The sequence below is a fragment of the Accipiter gentilis genome, chromosome 10 (assembly GCF_929443795.1).
Source record: "Accipiter gentilis chromosome 10, bAccGen1.1, whole genome shotgun sequence".
NCBI classification, from domain to species: Eukaryota; Metazoa; Chordata; class Aves; order Accipitriformes; family Accipitridae; genus Astur; species Astur gentilis.
In genome coordinates, this window is record NC_064889.1 from 21988709 (window position 1) to 22011519 (window position 22811).

Sequence of the window (22811 nt, forward strand, 5' to 3'; positions counted from 1 at the left end):
GTCAAATCTTTGAATTAGTAAGTGATTTTCTGTTGACTTTATAGAGCAGTATTTTATGGAGGAGTTTGAAGACCCTTCATTTTAAAGTCTAATTTAAAGATGAACTTGCATCTTTCTTAAAAACTATTGAAAAAACCAAACCCCAATATGAACAATAAAAGAAACCAATCCCAAACTTTCAGCTTTGCTCCCAGATAACACTAGTTTTCTTACTCCACCCTGTGGGAGAGCTAAGAAGAAATTTGCTTCTTTCCAACCAGGAACACAACAGGATTTGCTAAACTGAAATGAAAGATACAAAAGTTCCAAACTCAGGAGAAGTCTGGACCCTTTCAAACTATGACTGCGGCCAGTGAAACACAGGATGAAACACCAAAACTTTGGATGCTTTTCCTTTTTATTCAATAACTTGAACACAATCTCAGTTAATCTTTCTCTGCTTCTATATAACGAAAGGAAAGACATTTCATTAGGTTATGTGAGATCATGTGGATTGATTCAACACATGGCTGCAGGACCAGGCATTATTATCTTGGCTAACATGGACACATTTTGAACACTGCTTCTCACTCTGCTATCAGCCACTGCCACCTCTGCAGTCATGTGACAGCAGGAGAAAAAGGATGGGAAGGTGATAAAGTTTGTGCCCACGCAAGCAGAAAAGAACTTTCTGACCAAAGCCAGCTGGCTTGGCTTGGAAATGAAATGGCATTTTAGCATGAGGTGACCTGTTTACATGTGCATCGGAGCTCTGTCTCAAATCACTTGTCCTAGATGCAACAGCAGGGTCTGTGAAGTAGTTTATCATCAAGTAACCATAGGAAACAGGTGAGCTGTCTCCGTGCCAGTTTGTCTTCTAAACTGTTTGACAGATAAGAAACCATCCTCAGAGACTGCAACAAATGTGCTGCCGCATTTCATGGTTAGAACTGAGCATATTTTTAGTAAAGGGTTGAGAAAGTATGCAATAATCCTAAATCACAGCCAAGAAAACCATAAACCCCTTAACAAATGCCTGTTCAGATACGGAACTCAGAAATGCACGCCAGTTGATCCACATTAACACTCTGGTTAAATTTTTAAGGCTTGTTTTCCAAGCTAAAGCAAACCTTCAACAGAGGATCAATGGCATTTTTGCCTTTACCTGAAAGGACCAGAGGGAGCAGGGAAGCAGATGTCTATTATTTATCCTGCGGGACACAGAGCAATCATCTTACAGGTACCCCCAAAGAAATCAATGGGAAATACACTAATGACACACTTGTACTGACGAGTCCAGACATCATTATAAAAGACCCAAAATGCACCTTGTAAACTGCCCAAGTTTAAGAATGAAACTTTATTTCATAAATTAACTGCTTTAAAACTTATGTTTTAAAAGCAGTGCTAGCTGATTGCAGTCAGAGCTAAGGGTGCTGTGCACAAGTCAGGAGCAACTTATCTGGCTTTTAAGAGTTCCATGAGTCTTTTGTCACTTGAAGAGGCCCCATCAACTTCAAATCTACTTTAAAAAGTAGTTCAAAGACTTTTCAGGTATTATGGTCTCCTATATCTATTTCTGTCCCTTTTGTTTCCTAACAGCATGGGATACTGACCACACATACTGCTGTCAAATATAGAAATTAAACTTAGAGAAAAGAGGAGACATTTTCTCTTTAATCTCTTGGAAAATTTTCTAGACTAAAGCATAGTTCTTAAATTGATAGTATCCCTTTAAGAATTTATTTGCCGGGTAATGTTAGAAGAAAAAAGACTTTAAGGTCAGTTTGAACATTAAAAAGAACCCCTTTTAAATCAATTTCAAATCTATATTAGAGATAATGGCAAGCAGTGTTTGAACAGGTCTCCAAATACATTCTACACCTTAACAATGCAAATAACTTTAAAATCCTTTTAAATTACAGCTGTTTGGAAGAAGGGCAAGATCTATGCTAAGAAATACTTTGTTGCATAAAAATAATAAAAATAGTTTAGTGTTGCAATATATGACAGTCATAATATGTATAAAGCTACAAAATTATTAACAGATGAAGGCCTGCAGTTTTTGAATAATATAGTAAATATTTTGATTGTTTTTAGAGGGGTGAAATAATATAATATCATCAGAAGAGAAAAGTACATTTTAATAACAAAAATATTGAACATAACTATTTTTCTTTAGATCTGCCTAGCAGTCTGTGTGCTCTCTATAAGATGTCAAACTATACTGTGCATATGTACACTTTGCTCTCTCTATAAATATACATGTGCATGACACATTTCTAAAAGCAGTAAATGAGTGCTAGGGAAATACAGAAACAATGAAGTTCCTAAGAAAGGCTTATTTTTTCAAGTTATTAAAAGAAGGTGGCAAGCATTCATGAGGATATGAAAATTTAAAGCCGTCTGCAGGAAACTCTGAAAACCTCTGGTTAAGGCTGCTGCCAAAAAATCTCAGCTATGTTATGTCAGAATGTTTAATTGCAAGCTGCAGTTTTAATGAATGGAAAGATATGGCAAAAGCAGGAAGTTGCTGAAGCAACATAGCGCAACCATGAAAATAAAATACCAAAGGTTGTAATCTTGAATGCTGTTAGAAGCAGGAATTTCCATCCACGCTCTGACTCCTTTTCCTACTGTGCAGAATTTGCCAGCTGTCTGGCTAAGGAGAGAGGTAAGCTGTTCTGGATATCATCTCCTGGGCTCAAGGCAGCACTTGTTATGTCTATGTGAAGAAGGCAATGTCTTTGCATTTGTCATTATGGGTGTTTACAGAAATGCAGTTTAGGAATAAGGGGAGGAAAGGCAAATGTCAGAGTGCATTAAATAACGTATTTTCTTTACTTTCCAAGAAGCTTGCTCGCAGCATGATGTTACTATTTATATCAGATCTCTTAAACCCAGCTGTTGGTTCATGTTAACATGCAGAATGGTGAGAAAATCCCAGCAGAAGAGCGTGAATCCCAGAGAGACTTGTGTTCTGTCATTGTGAGGACCTATAAAATATCACAAGTTTTGCTGAGGTATGGATCAGGCGTGCAGTCAGTGAGGCATGCAATACAAATATTTCCCGTGTTGATCCTCCAGTATTAGAAGGCCAACAGCAAAGCAAAACAAAAAGTGCCAAATGCTGCAACAGACAACTTCAGATAACTGAGCTTGAACCCCTGGCTGGAAAAGTTTGAAAGAGAACTTTTACCTGTAACTGAAAACTAGCAAATATACTGTACACCCACATTACAGCATTCTTAGACAAGCTGTGTCTGATCTAATCTCATGTACCTTGGCCACAAGTTTTGGAAAAAAAAATATTCCCAAGGCAATCAGATTACTGAATGCACCACATAACAATGTGGAAATATTAGTGGTTTACAGAGGGCAGTTTATGAAATGGATTGAGTGAATTTAATTTATGCATTGTCAGGCAATTTGGACTTAACTAAAATAAGGAAATCTTTACTTGATTGTATCTGTCTTTAGTGGAACACCAGAGCCAAATAGTAGTGTAACAGCAATACTCCTAACCACAGGCAGGGAGGTCAGGGGAGTTTGCTCCAAGCCAGCTTTCTCAGAGCAAAAGTCCGTGTCTGTACTGAAGTGGTCATTATGGGGTTAACAGGGTTACCCAAAGTGTTAATGGAAAGGAACCATTATCTGCTCCTCTCTGATTTCCTGCTCCCTAGGTGGGAGTCCCCCCTGCTCCTATCCTTTGTTTCTAATGCAAGTTCCCATCCTGAAATGCTGTGAGTACAATTTGGTTTTGTTGCAATAAGTAGTCCTTTACAAAATCTTCATTCATAGAGCATTTCCACCATTGTAAGCGAAACAATGTTAGGAATTAATCTGGCCTGTGATTTTAAGAAACCTTGTTCTTAAAAGCTTGTTCTTAGACCCTCCTTCTCTGTGAAGGATAACTTCTCTGTTTGACAAATATGCAAAAGCTAAGTAACATCCCCTACTCCTCTTATCTGTAATTTAAAAAGTCCTGCATTTTGTTTTTATACAAAGTTCACCTTTAGAAGCATGAGACTAAGAATTTTTCTCCAGGACACGAGGTGAAAAAGCTGACTTCTGGAATACAAGGAACATTTGAAAGAGGGCCCGAGGAACAGCCATGGTACAATTCTGGACTGTTTTGTAAGGACACTTACAAACGTGAGTCCTACAACATAAGTTAAAAGTTAGTGGTGGTATGATTTTGGTGGTATTGCCTTCAAAATACCTTGAATGGGTAGGTGGAAATGCCCTGGAATAGAGATGCAAGGGAAAGCTTTATTGCTGTAACAACTGCTCGATGATGACTCTATTCAATTGTGGGGCTATTTAGTTAAAATTAAGAATACTGGTGTCTTTTTTCCATATTTTTCCTTATATTTGCTATTTCTCTGGATTTATTTCTCCTTGGATATCATGGAAATTACACTGCCTGCTGCTATTTGGCCAAGGGAAGAGATTTCAGGTGGTTCTTTTTACTCTCTGGGTTGTACATAAGATGGGCAGAAATGCATTCAGCGGTTGTTCTCTTATATCTCAAGAGTGATCCTAGCAGATGCTTGTGATAATTTTTCACTTGTCATGTTGACACTGAAGTGTGATGTTCTCTGGAGCTTTGTTATGTTGCTGCTTCTACGGTCTTATAAAGATTGTAATTTCTTTCTCTGTAGTGTGGATATTTCTGAATCACCTACAGCTTTGCATCCTTTGGATTTTCCAGGTGCGTTTGGCCTCTGCAGTTCTCCTGGAAATTAAACCTAACACAGAATGTGGCCATCAAGTCATGTAGTGATTTTAGTCATTTTGATATGTAAATTCTTCTATGATTTTATTCGTGTCACCCTAAGGGCTGATTTTTCATTTATGCTATTGTGACATATGAGAACATCTGTGACCACCCCCCCGCCGCCACCCATTCTTTTTCACTAGCAGTCCCAAGAGGGGGCTGCAGAAGCAGATGTAGCAGCACATCATTGCGTATGAAAAACAACATCTGTAATTTCAATTGGATGCCATATTTTGCACTTCCTTTTCTCAATTGTTACATAGGGCAGTGTTTCAATTGAGGGAGGAATGCATTTCAGTGGGAAAGACGCTGCTCTATACCCCTTAACTATTGTTTGCAAGGCATATATAGAAATCCCTTGAGCAACACATGCAATGCTTATTCTTGTAGAGCCACTGAAAAGGACAGATTAAAACCAATTATTTATCTCTTTGACTTCCTGCTCGATTTTTGCCAGCTTAGAATAATATAATATGATTAGATACTGAAATTAATTAATGATTATATCCAGAAGTCCTTGCTCAGGCCTTGCTTTGGGGTCTTACTTTGTAAGTTAAAGAATTCAGGATTTTATCTAACATCTTTTCAGCATATTACTGTCATGAGAGGATTTCATGGTATTAATCGTTAGATTCTAGTAATACACCTTACAGATATTATGGGATGATAGGTAGAGTGACAAAGAGGAGAATAAACTATATTCATATGAAAATCACTGACATTTGGACTGTTCATGTTGAGAATTGTAAGAAAACTGTATGCATTTAAATCTTTTCCTGATTATTATGTCAGTGACAACCAGCTTGGAAAGATCATAGTAGATGGCAATTACTGTATTTTGTTATTTGTCTTTCACACCCTGTACTAGCTTTTTCCTAGATCCACAGTAAGAAGTGCATACTCTTGTATTTCTGTTTTGCATGAAAGTTGGACGTTTCAGAAATTGTTCAACTTATTTACTGGCCATATATTTAAATCCCAAGTAAACTGAACATCATAAATCCCGAACTTCAAAATTTCTGTGAGCTGTGAATTACTGCTTTCCATTCGAGCTATATGTTTGGAAACAGACAACAGAAATTTGCATTCATTTTTGGGGAACGATCCTGGAGGATCTAGCTTCTTCCCTTCAGCGGTGTGGTTATCACACTGCGAGTTGGGTGTTTGTGTCACCATTTCTTGCATCCTGTTTTCTAACCATTTGTGGAGCTACTTTTCTGTACTCAGTTAATAACATAGTCTTCCAAATGCAAAGAACACCCTCTGATTTCTGTTTTCCAGAGAAAACACCTTTGATTCACGTGTCCTGAAGCAGAGCTGTGCACTCTCCATCAGTGATTTAGTGCTTTGAAATGGCTCCCATCGTTTTACTCCGAGGCTGCGGGTATCTTGCAGGATAAATCTGGAGAAGCTGTAGAGCGCAGATGATTTTTGGCAAGTATCTTTTTGTCATCAAAATTTTATTTTTGGGTCATTCTTCAGCTGCTGCCTTCTGTGAAGGAGAAAGATGCCAATTTTATGTCTTTTATTATGCACTCCCAAGTAGTCTTTTCTACTTAAAGCAAAATTAATGGGAACTCTGACAAAGATAATGTGAGGTGAAGATGGATGGAGGAGGAACCAAGGTGGACTGTCACCTTAGCCTGAAAGTGAAGACAGAGCTCATGTCCCCCACAGAGCACTAATTTTCACGGAAAGCCAGTCAGAAAAAAAAAAGAAAGAAAGAAAAAAATACACACACACACACACACGCATAGCGGGGAGGTGCTGGTGGTTTCTGTGAGGGCGACAGAGGCAGCTGGGCTGTTTGCGGGTGGTAACTGCTATTAGTCTCATGCTACACCCTCCGGTGATCAGGTCTTGTGAGAGGATGAGGGATCACTTCCCGAGGCTTGCGTTAATTACCTCAAGGACAGGGTTTTGGACCCTAAGGGCGAAGCTTCGCGTTGCAGGAGCGAGGAGAGCGGGGCAAAGCAGCTCTGCTGGCTGCCAGGCAAGAAGCGTGCGCCACGGGGCTGCGGGGCCCTGACATGGCGGGCGGCTGCACGAGGGGCAGCGACCGGCGGGCACCGCGGTGGGCGGGGGGTCAGAGGGGCGGAGCCACGGCCCGCCCGCAGGCCTCGCCCGCAGCTGTTGCCCCCGGCAACCCCTCGGCCCATGGCCGCTGGGCCGGGGCGCGCGCGCGGCCCTGCCCTAGCGGGGCAGGAGCGTTGGCGCATGCGCCGCTTCGCGGTGGGGCGGGCCTGGCTACGTGCGTCACTGGTGGCGAAGCGAGGGTCGGGGCAGATCCGGAGAGCGACGGAGCCTTTGTACGCATGCGCTGCCGCCAAGGTTGGGCAGGAGGGGGCGCGGCCGAGGGCTTCCTCCGCAGTAAGCCCGCACACGCTCGGCCTTGATTGGCTGCCGCTTGTCTCGCCGCCTTTCTGATTGAGCGCGCTCCTGTCACTCAAGGCCTCCACGTTTCATTACTCCCCGCCCACCAACTGCTCTGTGGTTGGCGGGCGCCTCTGTTTCTTGCGGCCGCTGTGATTGGCGCGGCTGCCCCTTCACTTCGGCGCGCTGCCCTATCGGCTCGCGGCGCCGCAGGATTGGGTCGGCGAAGAATGTAGACCCGGCCGCTCCCCATGGTAAAACAAAATAATCCGGGGACGCTAGATGCTGACACCGGGGCGCTCCCAGCCCCGTCGCCGGGCGCAGGTTCACCTCGTGTTTCCCTTCGCTGCCCTCCCCGCCCCGCCCCCGCGCGGCTCGGGTGAGCGCCCTCAGCGACGTCCGAGCTGCCCGGAGAAAAGAGCGGAAGGATATCCTCGGGAGACGGCTGCGCCTCCTGCGAAGCGAGTGTGACAGAGGAAGTAGTTCCGGCCCCTGTTGGGCCTTGTTTCCCAAAAATAGCGCCCAGCGGGTATCCGTGCGCCGGTGTCAGTGTCTCCTGAGGAGCCTCAGCGGGGAGGAGGCAGGAGCGGCGGCGGCGGCGGGGACCGAGGGGACGCGGGCGGGCGGGCGGGTGAGTGAGTTAGCGAGCGAGGGGGGTCCCCACTTTTGGCGGCGAGCGGGAGGGCGTTCCCTGAGCCCGGCGGCTCCGGTCGGCGGCGAGGGTCGGAGGCGAGCGAGCGGGGTCGGAGGCAGGGGCAGCGGGTGACGGGCGGGGGCAGTCGCCGAGGGGGGCGGCTGGAGGTGGGAGGAGAGAAGGGAGAAGGAGGGTGTCCTGCCCCCCCCCCCCCCCCCCAACCCCCGCTATCCCCTTCCCGCTCTGCCGTACCGGAGCGGAGCGGGGGGTGCTGGCGGGGAAGTTGGGGCGGGGGGCGGGCGGGGGAGGGGCGGCGGCGGCGGTGGGCGCGGGGTCCCGCGGGTGGGCAAGCTCCCCGCGGCCGGGGCCGCCCCAGAACTTCCTGCACCGCTCGCTGGAGAGAGGAGAGGATGGACATTTATGGACCAGGCCAGCGGAGTCTGCCCGGGGGCTGGTGCACCAGGGAGAGAGGGTGGGGTACGAGGCCGCGGCGTTCGGGGAGCACTGAGGTAAGATCGTCTTCGCCCGGTGGCCGAGCCCTCTGCCTGGGGGGGTGCGTGTGTGTCTGGTAAGGCGGGGAGGAAAAGTACCTCTTGTCCTGCTTCTCGGCAGCCACGTTGGGTAAGCAACATCACGTTTAAAAACAAACCCCCCCCCCCCCCCCCCCCGCGACCGGAGTCTGTCCGCCGTTTACGCTAGCGAAAACGATCGGGGGTCGGGGAGGGAGGAGGTGAAGGTAGAAATTGTTAAAGTAGTTGGACGGCGCATAAAGAAAGGTGCGTTGCGAATGGGAGGAGAAACTGGTCGCTAATGTGTAAACTAGAGGATGTTTTGTCCAGAGGAAAAGATTGATGGTAGAGCTGTGTTGTAACTGCAAGTAGGATTTTGTGTTCAGCAGCTCTGTGCAGAAGTCATGAGCATAAGAAAAGAGACTGTTCTATTTCTGACGGGAAAGACAGTAAATTTTTTTGAGTTTATGGACCTATATTTTCCAATAAATTTTTATCTGCTTTTGAGATGTTAGGTGGTGAGGAGAGTGGAATTGCTTGGAAAAACTAATCCATAGTGACTTGTTTGACAGCTGATTAATTTCAGAGTTGAGAAACTGGAGTTCTCGGGGCTGGGGGGGGAGACAATTTAAGAAGAGGGCTTTTTTTAGTGCTTAGTGTAAAACCATTGTGTTCCACAGTCGTACAAAGACTAAATGTATTATGAACAGTGGAAGAAAGGGGTTCTGGGAAGTACAAAGGAGTAACAAAAAGGAACAATTTGTAAACAGTAGTATGGGGGGGAGGGAAGAGTGGTGTGGTATGGAATTGGTAATATAGACAGTATTTATTTTAAACCTTTTTTATAGTTTGGTAAAATTTTATGTAGCATGAGGAAGGCTATACGCTTTCAAACTTAATATTATTAACCGTCTACACGTAATTGTTCCTTATACAAGTCTTTTTTTTTTAATTTTTAGGAGCTAGGTATCTATATTTTGATAGATATTTCTGTTGTCTTGTTATTGCTAACTAGTGTTTAAACAACCTGTGCAAAAGGTGTCAGAGCAATGTTCCTATAATCTGTTCTGTCTGTCTTTAAAATGATTTAAAATGTTTATCTCTACCCCTTGCATGTAAGAATGTAATCTTTGGTTTTTTCCTCCTCTCTAACAAGTGATTTGAGTTTGGGGGAGAAATGTGAGGTTCCTCTTTTAAACTATTTTTTTCATTTAGGTGCTAGAATATGTGCAAAATGCCATGTCTTTCAATTACATAATTTAAAAAAATGGTAATAAATGATGTCATGTTAACACTTTTGGTCAGTAAAGGGCATAAGTATAAAATGATTTTTTTAAAATTCTATACTTATTTAACTAGCAAAACAAAAATGAGAGAATGGAAGAATTTGTCTTGATATTAAGGGATTATAATAGTGCTGGGCAGCTGGAGATGGGCCTTTTTCGATTGACGGCATTCAGTTTGGAGTTTAAGAAGGAAAATAACCCAGTGCCCTGGCTAGTTATTTTTCTCCTCTGTTAACTCTTTTCTAAATCTGTAGTTGATGTAGCCCACCAGCAGTAATAGAGGATCATCATCAGTAAACAAGAAGAATTCTTCAATGAGAGGGATGGATTCTACTTCAGAACAATTTGAGTGTAGATGGCAGTCTCTCTTTCTGCTGGCGCACCTTATCTAAACCAGTTTTAATATTCTGGCATTTCTAATGATTTATTTGTGAGAAGGCCTTTACAGATTGTAAACTATGGTAGAAATATATTAGCCTTTAGCCTGTATATTTGCTTGTTTTGTTCCATTTTTTAAGTGTGTTTAAACCAATGTGGTTACACTTCATCTCTGTAAATGAGTGGGCCCATAGAATGCTTTGCATAAGTGTAGATATCCGGATTTACGTTCCTATAATTTCACATAATGTTAGTTTCTTTCTCTGTGAAGCAAGGGGTGAAGAAAGAAGTGAACGTTGAATTTTATCAAGCTGGGTGAATTGATCTACAGAATGGAGTAATGTTGGACTAGTAAGATGAGAAGGATTTGGCTGAATTAAAACTTGAAATAATTCTGGAGAATAAAATAGCTTATTATGGCAGAAGACCTATCTTATTTAGAAACCTTATTTGAGCTGAAGTGCATGTGGTTTACCTTAAACTGGTTAATGTGGGCAGCAAAGCTTTTACAGGGTTTATTTTAGAATGTTAGCCAAGTTTCTCAGATAACTTGTTGATGTCATTCCATGTGTTCTGGGCCTAAGTGCTGCTTCAGAGAGACTAGAAGCACGGTGCAAGTCTGTGAACAATGCCATGCTACCGTGCCTGCTGTCAGTCATGCCATATGTAACAAAACACAGCTGATGAATTCTCTAACAGTAGTAAAAGTACGGTAGTATAATGCTCTGTAATGTGCAAATCTGTGCTAGTTTGGGAACTGTATTTCGCCTAAATAAGAAATATCTTGAATTAGTAATAACTGTAGTTTGTTATGCCTTGCACAAGACACGTCTGTGTGTTTCAGCTCAATTTTTTAAAAAATACATTTTCTAAAAATTGACATTAGCACATTTTATTCACCTCAAAATTCTTAATTTTTATTTTTAAAGGCCATAGGTTTAAATAATCTGTGTAAAACTTAGGCTTTGGGCCTATTCAATTATGACAGCAGCCTGATAACGTGTGCAGAACACTGGGACATACTTTTCCTGCTTGTTGAAAAAAAGCTTACTTTAAAGGAATTGGAATACTATGTAGCAACCTATATGCTATGTGACTTCTCAGTGCACAAAGTCGCTTTATTTAATTTTTCACATTTCTTGTATTTGAAAGATATTTCACATGTGTAATAATATGTTCTTCAATTGGTCAAACGGAACAAAGGTCAAAATCTCTATCTGTGATAATACGGGTTATTTTGGTGCCTGTTGTCTTGTGTTCAGATTTGATTCCTTCAGCTCTACTGCTAGTGCTGAAAGCCTAATGCAATAATTATTTCAATGGACTTGCCAATGTGTTACTGCAGTGGTACTGAATGTAGGTTTGTTTAACTCTTTCACCTATTGTGTGAAATGAATAAAGTCTCCGAAGGTGCAGTCAGATCCTGAAATAACTAAATATAGCTGGCTTTTTCCCTGAATGTTTACAAGGTGGTTTTGGTGTCTTATGAAGTTTGTAAGATTACAGCAAGACATTCTTTTGCTTTTTTTTCCCCAAGTTATTTTTGTTGACCTTCCAGTAAAAGACTTCAGGAACTTTTTTGGACAGCTAATCAAAATACATTTTAGGTCACTGATGCACTGTCTAGTGAATGAACAAAATAGTATTACTAAGAGTTAAAAACGGACTTCAGCTGTGTAATATGACAATTACTCTCCCCTCCCCCAGCATGTGTTCTGTGGTAGAGTATCAGCTAATAAATAATGCCATGGAGGGTTAAGTTTGTAGCCTGCAATAGTATAGTTTGCTTTGTTTATTTTAAAGTAAGCATCTGATCTAGACTTCTATCTCTTACCACCCCCTTCATACGGTGCATTCTTATTTTAACACTTGATCTTTCAAGTTATTGCTTATGTAGTTGAAAAGAAGGGATTTTTTTTTTCTTCTGTATTAAGGGACTCCTTATTTTTGTTTAACTGTATTGTTCCAACTTCTGTTTAGTGAGTTTGTGAGAATTTTTCTAGATTTCTTTATCTTTAACTTGTATCTTTTTCTTTAGAAGCAAAAGCCCCTCTACTGTATACTCTCACTTCCATTGATGCTGAAGAGGAATTAATATCTTGCAAGACAACTCTGTTGCTGAGATTTCCATCCCCCCTGCTAAAATAGTCACTGAGTCGAAATATTTTAAATGGTATATATGGTAATCTTCCTTTCTCTTTTTCTCCTTAATCTGAGGTTGCAGTGCAGAATTAGGCAGGAATGACTGTCGGGTCAAGACAGCTAGATTTTGTGGCCAGTCTTTTTTTGAAACTTTGATGCAGGGCAATATAGAACCTTTTCTACAGAAAGGTAGAAGAGTATGCTTTTTGTTCCCCACATGTTGTAACAGTACAAGTGTGCCTATATTATGAGAAGACGATACATCTTTTTTAATAAGAGTGTGATTAATTGAATTATTTTTCAGGGAATTATCTACTTTGTATTCAAAATGTTAGTGATGCTTAATTAGGTAGGTCTCCCAGTTATATTTGTCTCTGTCCCTGAAGAGCTTTTGGATTCTGCTGAAGTCCTTATGGGCCAACCTAGAGACTTAAAAGTGCGTTCTCTATTGCTTTGTGCTCAGCTGAATTTCACTAGTAGTTACTAAGTATTGTTGCATGGCCATTTTAAGTATACCAAGATAAAAAGTAAGTGTTTAGAATTATCAGCCAAGCATAGTTGTGAAAAGGTGCTTGCTTTGAGATAAGTATCTGTGTACCAGGCATTGATGACAAAGCATCTTTTACTGTGTTTTTTTTACCCTCCTTTTTTTTTTTATTGTAAATGAAGAGCTAAATAACTAGGAGAAAAATGTGTTTGCCTTCATCATGGTGGTCAGAGATCACCTAAAAGAGTGGGTTGTAGAGCGGATGGGTTTGTGCTCGTGATACTTTTATGATGATAATAGAGGGGAAGAAGGATTTTTTTCCACTTATTTCAGATCCCTTCAAGTGTTTTTGAAACTCAGCTTCATTTGAAAACCAGATTGCTTCCAACACTGCAATTTAGGATTTCGTAGAGTGGACTAATGTTATTTTTATTGTTTGAAAGCTAATCATAGACCTGTGAGAATATGTAAAGCAGATATGTCATCTTGACACCTGCAGTAATACTCACAAGCTGTGGTCAGTATCACTATTGAGTGCTGCATGAATATACACAGGACTGATCTTGTAATTTTCTGTGATCACTTAAAATGTTTGGAAGGTTAAGGGGGATAAATTATTAAACTAGCTATATAATTATGTAAGCACATCTATAACTGAGCTGTGCTGTGGCTATGCTGTTAAACATTTATTTCTTAAAGATACTGGCATACAGAGTTGAGAGATATCAGAGATCATTTTAGTATCACTTATGTCTAGGAAAGTATTGTAAGTTTAGAAAGATGGGATATGGAAGAATTATGAGAAGTTGTAAGAGAAGAGAGTAAATAAGTAATTGAACCTTGAGAGACTCATAGATATACACACATGTACAAAAAGATGAGGGCTCACAAAGGGCAGAGCAGACTTGCCTTGGCAGTGTCCATTAAAGAAACCATTGAAAGGTGCCAGGATCAGGTGACTTCCCCCCCCCCGCCCTGGTATAATGCAAAAAATCTGTATTACTTGAGTCCGGGAGGCTGAGAAAGAAGTTGTAATAGGTTTTTTCCTCAGATATCAAAAAAAGTAGCAGTGTTTTTAAGCAGACATCTTTGTCCAGATGTTTTGAATAGTATTTAATTGATCATCTTACTGTTCTGGAAAACTTGTATAGTATAGCTCAGAAACATTGTGTGAGGTTATCAATGTTCAGGACATCTTGGTTTTGGTATCATTCTTTCACAGCAACTGCCCTCTTCTTGATATGACTGCTTGCATCCTGTTTGAAAAGCTGTAAGCAGACAAGACTGACTGCTAATAAGTTGATGTATATAGCAATTAAAAAATGTTGCTTTTTAGTGTGAGCTTTCAAAGCAATGAGTCTTCTGAGAATATTTGAGAAAATGGGATGTTCCATCATAACTGTGTGGGTATTGTGTTGTCATGGAGTGAGAGTAATAAACTAAATTTTTCAGTAACTAAATATTTTTATTTTTCCTTGAAGCTGTTAAAATTACTGTGTAATGATATGAGGTTTTAATTGCAATTCAGGTGTCTTAAATTTATGCTCAGATGCCCATCGGTTTCACTGTAAAAGAGGAGAAAGTAAAAGGTACAGCAAGAGATACACTGTTTCATTTGATGTGTAGGGAAAGTGCTTTCTGCTAAAGTTTTTGAGCCTGTAGGCTGTCAAATTGTTTGTTAGTCTGAGTTTGATAATACGCATATTAACTTGGCTAGTTGGCTTTTGGGATTTGAAGCTTCTGAGTGCAGAATAAGGATTTCCTTTGAGAGACTTCCTTAATATCCTCCTGTGTTTCTTTTGGAGTGTTAAGGTTTTTGTGGTTTGCGTGTTGTTGGTTTTTTGTTTTATTTTGTTCTCTTGTTGTTCTCCTTATCTTTGTTCATAGCATTCCAAATGCTGGTATCCTAACTCTTTGTCACTGAAACATATATGAAGATCTTTGCTTTGAGAGATGTTGGCTTAACTATGAAAAAAGTACCAGCAGTAAAAGTATTAGTGGTTTCCATTAGGAAGCACTCAATTAGAACTTCTGCTTCAAGGGAGGGAGGCAAAATCATGGACAGCTGGAGAGACGTGTGGTCAGTAGGTGGAGGCAGGTATGCACTGGATATTGGAAATGTGGAATATAGGTATATTTGCAGAATTTCTAGTCATTAACACAAATACTCTGAAAATTCACAAGGAGCATGTGGAGTGTTGTTTTCTTTGTCACAAGTATGAAAACTGCTAACCTGAATAGCTGTCAAAAAAGTAATGGGAAACTATCAATTGAATTAACTGAAATTTAAAAAATATTGTATTTTACCAAAACTATATTACAAAATCAGACAAATACAGAACACTTGTTCGCAGTGAAGGACACGGAGAAATTCCAGAAGACCCCCAGACTTTGTCGTGGGTTTAATAAGAGTTGAAATTTGAGGGCAGGGGGCAAACAACAAGAGTTATCATAAGATGATTGTCGAATGATTTTAAAAAAAACACAAAAAACAACTATTGGTCACTGTTTCTATTTATCACTGTTAATTCAGTAGCTTTAAAGAACTAGTTAAATATGATTTTCAAATGATTGGAAGTTCTGGATTTTAAAACATAAGTTATTAATGTTCCTGATGCTGGGGTCTTTTAGATGCTTTATGCAAAATAGGAGGAAAGTACTTTAATGATATGTTCAGGAGATGAAATAGGGTTAGGGGAGAGTTGAAAATTTCAATTACTGTTTCTGTCTTAGGATACTGAAGGATGCGTGTAGTGACTCCTAGTTGAATTGCTTTTTTTTTTTTTTTTCTGGCTTATCTACATAGAACACTTAGATTCATAGTAAGATGAAAAGTAACCTGATAGCCCACAGTTATCCCACTAGCTGCTTTTCGGTAAATCTTTCTGCAGATACTTTTAGCGTGCTCTATATATGAGACTTCGCTAGTTCAGTGGGTTGCAGTCTTTTTTTCTCAATTTGTAGATTCCCCATATGTTTTTGCTGAGGAGATGGACTCCTGTACCGTCAAGTTAAGCCTAGTGGTGACATGCTTGTTTTTATAGTGATCTTTTGAGGATGCCCTGGAATTAGTCCATGAACTCTGTTGTTGTCACAAGTACATGCATATTTACTGTGAAAAGTGTGTTAGCATGAGGTGCTTATATAAAACTTGCACTAGATTCTAGCAGAAAATGTTAGTCATTCATGTCAGAAGAGGTGATTGGAGAGGAGCTCGAAATGTTATGACTACTAAGAGATCCAAGTAAAAACCTCTTTTTTTTTTTTTTTTTTAAAGCTGAGGAGAGGACTTGCCCCATGTTGGAAGGTTATGATCCAACCCCAAATCTACTGTGTAATCATGTTATGAGCCCCTGCAGCACCCTCTGGTGATCCAAACATGCTTGTGCAGCAGTTGGTGTTCTGGTTGAGCTTCTGAATGAGCATAACCATCAGGTTTTGATACAGGAGCGAAGAAATACTTTACAACAAGCCTAGGCTATCACCAACTTGATGGTGCTGTTGGGTTTTGCTGCCATTTTATTTTCTTTTCACCTTCTAATTATTGTTTAAGATGAGATGGAAGTCACTGAAGGATCTGTAGACTGTCCTGTTAATATTGGCTCTAGGCAAGCATAACCAGTGTGATTGCATGAGATAAAAGGATTCCAGCTTTATGGCTGGGTTGCTGAGGAGCAAATGAAGCATGGTATGGGGAAGAGGGAAGAACAAAGATAATGTGTATATGAAAATTTCTATTCTGTATATTATAGCCTATTTTACTTACGATATTAAAATATGGCTTGGAGAAAGAGTGGAAGTAAATTTAAAAATAGTCTGAACAGTGATAGTAAAGTAGTGGTTTTGCAAGTAATAAAGCTTACAGAACTTCAGTTTCCCTTATTTTTTGACTCTTCTGTTATTCCCGGATCTTTCAGAGTATCCCCTTTATATGGTGTATTTCTCTTAAGTTCTGTAAATATCTTAAATATCTGCTGGCTGTGGCTAGTCTGAGTACAGGTGTCTGCTGACTGCCTGAGTGATCCAATAGAACCTGATGCCCCTCTGGTCACTGCAGGCCAGATGCTTTACCTGGGGGCTGTGTGCAACTGCCAGGTCAAAAATTCTGCAGCACTTTTCTAGAGTCTTAAAAATAATTGGTGCTTTTACTGTTGCACTTGGCTGAAACTGGCCCATTAAATCAGAGTGAGGGAGAATAGACTATGATCATGTAAACCTCATTTTATTGGAAAAGTAGGTTTAGAAGCTGTGGGTAATAGACAGTTCCATCTTCAAGATTTTAGTGCCATCATTGATAATGCCCTAATCTTAGATCAGTAAACAGTGTTATTTTCTTAAGTGTTTTTATTTAATTTTATGAAAATAAACTTAAAGGTAGGATGATTTAAAACTCTGCATTTAGTTTCTTAATTTGCTTTGCTTTTAATGTATTTGATTTGATCTAAATGTCATATTGGGCTGTGATCCATTCATTCAGCAGAATAAAGTTAAAGCTTAAATAAATCTTCATTTCGATGATGCCTGTTTGTAAATGTATGGGAAGATAGTTGTGTAGAACATTTGTGATTTCTTCCTACCCAGAGAGTCTGGTCAGGATGCTGTTTGTGAAATTCTGTAATGGTTTGGGGATTTCGTGCAGGGAATTGACTCTGCAGCATTTGTACCCGGGATTTGATTCTTGTGATCTAGAATAGAAGCTCAATGGGTTGTCATCGCAACTGCTTGTCCTCTGCTTATCCCTTGCCAGACTTTGAACCATAACTGTATATAGTTTCAGACAGCAGTTTGCTTCTCTTATGCGTGTGTTCTGGAGGTCGGGGAGCAGCGGCTTATTTGTATCAAAGAAAGTCAGGAGACCTGTTTGTCTGGAAACCATTTAGATTTTTCTGTTTTAACACCTTGTGTCTAATCTCCTCTGCACCTGGTGTCCCGTCCCCCTGCCCCATTCCCCCTCCCTGCCCTGAAAAAGGAACAGAAGAGTGGAGAGAATATCTTCTTTTGTTCTTAAGAGATACTAATACATTTCTTTAAAATCCCTCTTCCCAGCCCCCCATGTGAGGCTCATAGCTGTGTTTTATTGAGGACTTCCTGGATCCTATTTTTTTTAAACACGGTATTTTTAAGGCTGAACTGTTCAGTAATAAATACTACCACAATATTCCTGAAGATACTGGCTGACTAGTTCTCAAAAGAGGTTTTAATCTGCTTTTCCATCATGTATTCCTTTAATGAAATGTTAATGAGAAGATGATTTGATAAACTTCTTGAAAATTTTCTGTGAAACAAACTCACTTATCTGAGGATTTTTCTTCAGATCTATTTCTTTTAAGGCATCTATGTTTGTTTCTGCAGCTGTCTTGCACGCATGTAGACAATGCCTACAAGCAAGCCACAAAGATTTTGGTTGTGTTGTTCTCCTAAGGCTTGAATGACTAATGTTCTAAAGTGTAAGGAACAACAGCCCTTCATGTGAAGTTTCTTTTGTGCTGGTTACAACTGTTAGGAGAAAGTAAGTACAGACTAAAAATCCAGAGGTGCAACCTGACGAGGAATCCTCCAGGCTTCTTATCTTGAATGGTTGAGATCACAATTCTTGATTATGTCTTATCTGTACTTTACTGCTTTTAATTCTTCATGGTCTCTTCTGTTTAATCTTAATGGCTTATAAGATACTTCACGGGCATAATTGGCTTATCTTAAAATAGTCTGATCTGTTAGCAATGTTGGAACAGTGAAGGGACAGCCAGCCCAGTCACTGAGTTTCATGTAGTGCACCCACAAAGATGTGTCAGTGTTTGGACCATAGGGGAGGAAGGAAGGAGTAGGTGAGAATTTTTTTGAAGATATACCTGTATCTTGAATATGAATGCTTCAGCCCACCTGTGTTAGAATTTACAGATGTTTTCCATCAGGATTTTGACAACAGCCAATTAAAGTAACTAGAAGAGAGCTTTTGTTTTGTTTCAACCAAGATACAAGTGGAAGGAAGATAGAAAATTTAATTCCAAGGGTGTTTCTTTGCTTAGGTTGTTTTCTATATTTGTGGCTTGAGTGTGTCTGACTTGGTTTATCAACTTCTACGCTTGAGAGAGAGTGAGCCTCATCCTACCTCAAAATCCTCCTTTCAAACTTAGGAGTATTTCTGGTCTCAGACCTTTAAACTTTGAAGTGGCCTACCATAATGTGTCTGCTTACTTGAGGCTCTGTATCTGGGTTTGACTACTTTCTATAATTGTCTTGTCTTCCTTATCCATTTTCATCTCCTTAGACACAGGTGTACAAATACTGGCTGCTCTTGACTTTAAAGCAGAAAATGTAGCTCTATTATCTCAACATGTGAAATGCTTTTCAGGGAAAGTTTGTTCTGGTTTTGGATTGAAATTCTGTTCATTCTGGAGTCTAATAAAACTTATACATTGACATTTTTAGGTCCTGTGTTTTGATCTCTCAAACCCTGCAAAAAACCCAAACTTTAAGAAATGTTTTTATTACGTAGTGCTTGAGTTTGCAGACCATCATTGAAAAACTAACTTGGACTCTGTACAGATGTAGTTAAAAACAAAGTCTCCTAATAATGTTTGAGTTTTGCTTCCAGGTGCATTCTCCAGGTGGTTCTCAACTCCATGCAGGAAGTGAGAGAAGTAGTTTAACTGTACATCAATGTCTTGTGTATGCTGCAAGATTCCTTGAGCTTTGGCAAGTCCTATCCGTAGTTTAATGTTTAGACTAACTCTAGTTTTATTTTGCTCTTACCATCTTAAGTGCTCTTACCTATACAGATAGAGTTGCAATATAACTGAAGATTGGGAGGTTGAACTTGCTTCTCTTCCTGTTAGACCTATGCATCCAAGAAGCTTGGTATAGGCATCATTTTAGTATGGTTTGGTTTGTTACAACAGAATTATTCTGGTGAAGCTTCTAGACCAGATTAGATGAAGTCAGCTTTCAGCTGAATTTGGTACATTTCTTGTAATGCTTGGGTTTCTGTGTTCTGTGTGGTTTTTTTTTTCTTCTTTTTTCTTTTTTCCTTGTTTCTCCCACATTCATTAACTGTGCTTACAGTGAGTTTGCAGTGAATTGGTTTCAATGTTCCAGCTAAATCCTTGGCGGTAGTGGTGGCATAAGTGGTAGAGATCTTATTCTGGTGTTGTTTCTGCCATGTTTCCTTGTGTCTGTTAGACCTATTTAGATGAAAATGCTGTAAGCTGATGACATTGCCTGTGTGCTTGATCCCCGTTATAGTATTAACGTTTATGTCTTGGAAGTATTAGTAGAGAGATTATTAGGAGAGGAAGTCTAGCACAGAAAAGCTTCCTGTAGGATACTTGAAATAGTGGTGAATTCTAATGGGGTTCCCATGGTAGTGAATGTGTTTTGTTTAATACACATTAGTCAGATCATGCTATTGTCGTCTTTATAATACAGCATGTTGCCTGTATTATAGTTAATACACAAGTTGGCTTAGCAAAACTTTATAAAATGCTATAAAAAAATATGTAAAACCATGTTTGGCAAAAAATGCTAAAGGGTTCTAATGGTTCCTGAACATGTAGGGTTCTGTCTTTTTCTCTTTGGCATTCGCATAAGCTTTTTAATCCAAGTCTTTGTCTCTTTCCCCTCTGCTGTATTCCCATACTAAATTAAATAATTTAACTTTTATTTTAGCAATAGGAGACAATTTGAGCATAATTAAAAGAATGTATCTGTCTAGATGAGTGATACCTAATTGGATTATCATTGTTTAGAGAACATGTCTGCAATCATTCATTGTGGAACTGTACATTTCAGTTTGAGAGCTACAATAAATATTGAAGTCTCACTGTTCAATCTAACGAATGTAGCTTTAGATCTGCACTTTCATTGCCACTCTTAGCTTCCAGAATGTGAAACTAAGCATCTCGCCAGTGGGGTGAGATGCTGTTCTGGACTTTGGTGAAGGCAAAGGGAGCTCTGTCTGTAGTTTTGTGGCAGAGAAAGGCACATGCCATTTGCCCACCCAGCCCAGTGAGCATGTGGCCAGCCCTTATCTTCTGCTTTGTCTGCTATGTCTGTTACAGGATGTTTCAGCCCTCTTACTGCCCAGGATTCATACTCAGCCCGTGGGAAGATACACTGGATCTGGAGATGCTCAGAGTCATTTAGATAATGAGGGAAGAGAACATCCATATTGTTTTCATAATTTTTCTTTAAAAGGTGTTTTTGGGTTATAGTGCTGCTTTGCTAGTCTCGAGCAATTTATGTATGAAATCTCCTAAATCCAGAAGGTTCTTCACCCAGACCTTAGATCTGTGCATCCAATGTATCTGTGCAGTATGTTTAGGTATGTTACAAGCTTATAGGCTTTACCTGTTTTTCCTAAGTTTCCAAGCAACTTCCTTGGCTTATCTTAATAACACTGTCATTTGAAAGACTTGCTAAGGTACTATACTGAACAACATATGATGGGAAAAATATTGCTAATTAGATCTGTGTTCCAGATCAGAGGCTAGATTCAGGTAAACAGTCTTTTAGTCTGTTTAGCTAGAATTCCTCAGATCCCCTCTTAGATCAAAGGTGAAGCTATATTGTGATAGATGTATGCAGGCTACCTCTAAACTAGTTTAATGTAGCAGTGTAAGTCTAGGATACCCACACGGAGAAAGCATTTATTTTTTATCCCTACCACTTGAAAATCTGTGGTGTCACAAAATGGTCTTCAATTGTAGTACCTAAATGGGGCAAATGTGTTTTTTAATGGAGAATACATCTTAAGAGTCATATATATAATCTATTAAGTCTTTGGGAAACAGGGTTAATACATTCAGTTATGACTATTCACTAGCAAGATGTGGATGGCAACGCACCTGCATTTTGAGGTGGGTATGTCTTATCACATGGTCTCGTGTGGTTTGTAGCTGTGAATTCCTGTTTCAGCTTTTCTTCATATCTTTAGTTGAAGAGTACTGAAACTATTTGATGTGTTCCAGTAAAACAAATTACAGTCAGCACCCACCAACTTTTATTCTTTTTCCATTTGTTTTTTTATTAAATGTGGTTTGGTCATTTTCTATGTATTGTGAGAACATGCTAAGATTTTTTTGATATAGCAAGCCTTGCTGCATGAAATGCCCTCAAAAGTAGGCTTGAAATCCTTCCTAATTATTGTGTGACAAATTTAAATCAGTAGTACTTCAAAAAAAAAAATATCTTATTTTTGTTTGTTTTTGGCTTTCAGTAAAACTTGTAGTTCCAAAATTTGTCTGTGGTCTAGATTGATGCCTTTCTTCTGAGAAGAAAGTTTTGCCTCAGATGGCTTTTAACAAATCAGGAGAACTAGGGAGGTAAAAAATTTTGTTTCATTTTGTTCTGTATGTATGACAGAGGCTTCTGAACTGTCCAGCATATAGATCCTGTGGTCTTCATAATGATTGGGTGATGATGGTGGTAGTTTCTACTCTTGTAATTTGACCTCACCAAATGGATACCTGACTCTGAGAAGCCTTAGCTTTAACTAAAGACTTTATTCTGCCAAGTATAACTTTCATCAGCTCTTGCTGTTTACAGATTTCTAATTTTTTCTCTTCCATATAATTTTCTAGTGAGAATGCTGCATTATTGCATTTGTTTTCAGTTCTCCAGTTGATATTTGTGGGTTAAATTAAAAGTTTAAATTGTGATCTGGAGGACTTCCCTGCCTCAAAGCTTGTCTGCTAATCCATTGCTTTAGCAGCAAGTGTTACTTTTAGTGGCAAATCTTGCCTTGTTTTGAGTGTTTTGCCCTTGAGGAAATTTAAGATTGGTGCCTTACCTTGCCTTTGAAGCTGGTTGATTGCTTTCTGACGGTGGTGCAAATGCCTTAATCCTCATCTCCCTGCCTAGGTGCAGTTTAACCATCTCTTGTCCTGTTTGTCAGTATGACAGGGCAGAACAGTATTTTGAAGAGGAGGTATGGCGTGCCATGTGACTTGGCTAAAATGAAGTGCTATAAACAATTGAAGCTATGTTGCATATAATTGTTGCTATAAGGATCTGGAAGAATGAATATGTCAGAATTCAGCTGTTCTTCCCCCCCTCCCTCCCCAGTTGCAAGAAAACCAGAAGTATTCCTCCTGCCCCATCTTTCTCTGCTTTTTTGAGCTTTCATTCATTCCACTTCCCAGTGGGTAGGTGATGAGTTTTCTGTCAGATTTATCTATTAAAGTGCTAGTGTTTTTCTCCTGAGGAAGAAAGAACAAGTCTTGTGAATTCTACTCTGTCTCTCTCT

The 22811-nt window shown here is 39.9% G+C and overlaps 1 protein-coding gene across 1 annotated transcript in view; it reads left to right on the forward strand.

Annotated features, from left to right (window-relative positions):
• The first annotated feature begins 7361 nt into the window (after positions 1–7361).
• Positions 7362–22811, forward strand: part of MEF2A (myocyte enhancer factor 2A) — a 95064-nt gene continuing 79614 nt past the window's right edge. The window contains exon 1 of the mRNA XM_049811697.1: positions 7362–7386. The gene's annotated coding sequence lies outside the window, so the exon portion shown is untranslated. The remainder of the gene's footprint in view (positions 7387–22811) is intronic.